Source organism: Mandrillus leucophaeus, unplaced genomic scaffold, assembly GCF_000951045.1.
Source record: "Mandrillus leucophaeus isolate KB7577 unplaced genomic scaffold, Mleu.le_1.0 Scaffold266, whole genome shotgun sequence".
NCBI classification, from domain to species: Eukaryota; Metazoa; Chordata; class Mammalia; order Primates; family Cercopithecidae; genus Mandrillus; species Mandrillus leucophaeus.
This window is the reverse complement of record NW_012102765.1, coordinates 827,089-830,388: the sequence shown is the minus strand read 5'-3', so window position 1 is coordinate 830,388 and position 3,300 is coordinate 827,089.

Here is a 3,300-nt window from a genome sequence, read left to right as displayed (position 1 = left end):
TCATTTGTTGTTGTTGTTGTTTGCAGGTAAATAAATACATGGGATATTCTAAGATTTGTAAACATGCACTTCTATTATTCTTCTGGTTCTATCCTGCATCCCTGGTGTCTGCTACATATGTAACTTACAATGTGGTGTCTCTCTTTCTCTTTATAAGGTAAATTCTTTTTACAAGTGCTAAAATTTTTTTTTTTTTCCTATTTTTTTGAGACAGGGTCTTACTGTTGCCCAGTCTGGAATGCAGTGGCACAATCTCGGCTTACTCCACCCTCCACCTCCCAGGCTCAAGCAATTTTCCTGCCTCAGCCTCCCGAGTAGCTAGGATTACAGGCACATGCCTCTACTGCTTGGCTAACTTTTTTAATATTTTTAGTAGAGATGGGGTTTTACCATGTTGGAAAGGCTGGTCTCAAACTCCTGACCTGAAATGATCCACCTGCCTCAGCTTCCCAAAGTGCTGGGATTACAGGTGTGAGCCACCATGCCAGCCTTAAAATTTCTAGTGTATAAGTCTTTTTTTTTTTTTATTAACCGGTATTCTTTTCTTCTTTTCTTTTTTTGAGATGCAGTCTCACTCTGTTGCCCAGACTGGAGTGCAGTGGCACAATCTCAGCTCACTGCAACCTCTGCCTCTGGGGCTCAAGCAATTCTCTTGCCTCAGACTCCCTAGTAGCTGGGATTACAGGTGTGCACCACCACACCCGGCTAATTTTTGTATTTTTAGTAGAGACGGAATTTCACCATGTTGGCCAGGCTGGTCTTGAACTCCTGACCTCAAGTGATCCGTCCACCTCGGCCTCCCAAAGTGCTGGAATTACAGGCATGAGCCACCGCGCCCGGCCTAGCCAGTATTCTTAATTCCTTCCAACATGTCAAATAACAAATCTTTTTAAGATAATGAAGTCTTTAGTCTGATACATTAATATATAATTGATAATTTAATATGAAAGCTCATTATTTTTTAATCATGTTCCTGAAGAATAAGTTATAAATCTGTGAATAACAGTCCATTAAATTAACACTTCTTTTATAGAAAGGGGAAATGGAAAATCCTATCATATTCAAGGCTAGACTTCTGCTGTGAGCTGCTGAGTTTTTCATACACACTTGGCACGCACAATTTAGAGCTTGAAAGGGAAGGTAACTGAATATTCACATCTTTTCTGCAGAACTGAAAGTAGGAGTCTAGAGTAGAGAAAGATTCTGAATTGTACTGACCATACACCCTGATGGGGGAAAATTAGCATATTTCCCCAACTTACAAATTCTTATAGATTACTTAAGTATAACATGTATTGCATATAATAAAAGTACACAAAATTCAGAAAAGATGAACTATTAAAAATATATATATATTCATGGCCAGGCTCGGTGGCTCAAGTCTTAATCCCAGCACTTTGGGAGGCAGAGGTGCGTGGATCACCCGAGGTCAGGAGTTCAAGACCAGCCTGGCCAACATGGTGAAACCCCGTCTCTAATAAAAATACAAAAATTAGCCAGTTGTGGTGGCAGGCGCCTGTAATCTCAGCTACTTGGGAGGCTGAGTCAGGAGAATCGCTTGAGCTCAGGAGGCGGAGGTTGCAGTGAGCCAAGATCACACCACTACACTCCAGCCTGGGTGGTAGAGACTCTGTCTCAAAAAAAAAAAAATATATATATATACACACACACACACACACACACACACACACATATATATTTTCATGATAAAATATTTAGTGGGAGCGTACAGGTGTGTGGGTGTGAACAACTGCCATCCTGTTTAATTTCGTAATGTGGCTGAAGGGCAAACACCATTGAAGGGCTGTCTGATGACTTTTTACTGTCTGCTGACACGTTCCTAAGACAGGCCTTGTTCACGAGGGAGACATCCCAGGAGGCCCCTGAGAAAGTGGGAAGTGAGGAATGGAAGGGAGGAAGGGCAGCAAGTGATGTGTCCATGAAGAGGTTATCGCTGTAAGCATCTGGGAGTGCCTCCTGCTGGGGCCACTCTGAGAAACAGCTCAGTGTCCTCTCACTGAGGGCTGAGCACATCCAGGTGTTTATGCACCAAATGCCCCTGGTTGAAGGACAGCCCAGCTTGCCCCACATGCAGCCCAGCAGGCTGTGACGTCCAGAAGACACCCTCAGAAGCCCTGGCTGTTTGGAAACTGTCGTGGGCCAGAGAACCAGGACTGGTGGGTGGGCACGGACAGGACCTGCTGCATCTGCTAGGCTGCGTTATGAAGAACATGATTTCCAGCTCAGTTTCTTTGCAGTGTTCCTCTTAAACCCTTGAAAAGAACGTTCATGAGAGAAGTGCATTTACAGTGAAATAGTTTTAACTGAAGAGGTAACATACAAATGAACAAACCCATGAGAACACGACTCTAAATCCCTTCCGGTTTTCCCGTGGAGTAACTCAGATACATATGTGACATACGACACTCTGACATACAGATTGAAGGAGACTGCTGAAGCCAATCTAAATATCACACCAATATAAATGGATCTTTTCTTGAATTAAAATGTATTAATAGAATTTCTAAAATTTTCTTCCTCCACCATATCACCTTGTATACCCCTTGAGGTGCACACTCCCATTCCGGCCATCCCTGCACCAAAGTTCCTGTCCATGCCAAGTGCGGTGGCTCACGCCTGTAATCCTAGCACTTTGGGAGGCCGAGGCAGGCGGATCACTTGAGGTCAGGAGTTCAAGACCAACCTGACCAAAATGGCAAACCCATCTCTACTAAAAATACAAAATACAGCTGGGCGTGGTGGTGCATGCCTGTAATCCCAGCGACTCGGGAGGCTGAGCCAGGAGAATCACTTGAACCTGGGAGGTGGAGATTGCAGTGAGCCGAGATTGTGCCACCGCACTCCAGTCTGGACAGCAGAGGGAGAGAGTCCATCTCAAAAACAACAAAAAAAGAGCCTGTCCAGCTCTCAGCTGGAAATGATTCAATCCATTTTGAGGTATGCCTGACTATTCTAAATAGGTAAGAAAATACTAGTAATTGGCTGGGCATGGTAGCTCACACCTGTAATTCTAGCACACTGGGAGGCCGAGGTAGATGGATTGTTTGAGCCCAGGAGTTTGAGACCAGCCTGGCCAACGTGGTGAAACCCATCTCCACAAAAAAATACAAAAATTAGCTGGATGTGGTGGTCCATGCCTATAGTCCCAGCTACTCAAGAGGCCGAGGTAGGAGGCTCACTGGAGCCCGGGAGGTCAAGGCTGCAGTAAGCTGTGATCGTACCACTGCACTCTAGGCTGGGAAACAGACTGAGATCCTGTCTCAAAAAAAAAAAAAAAAA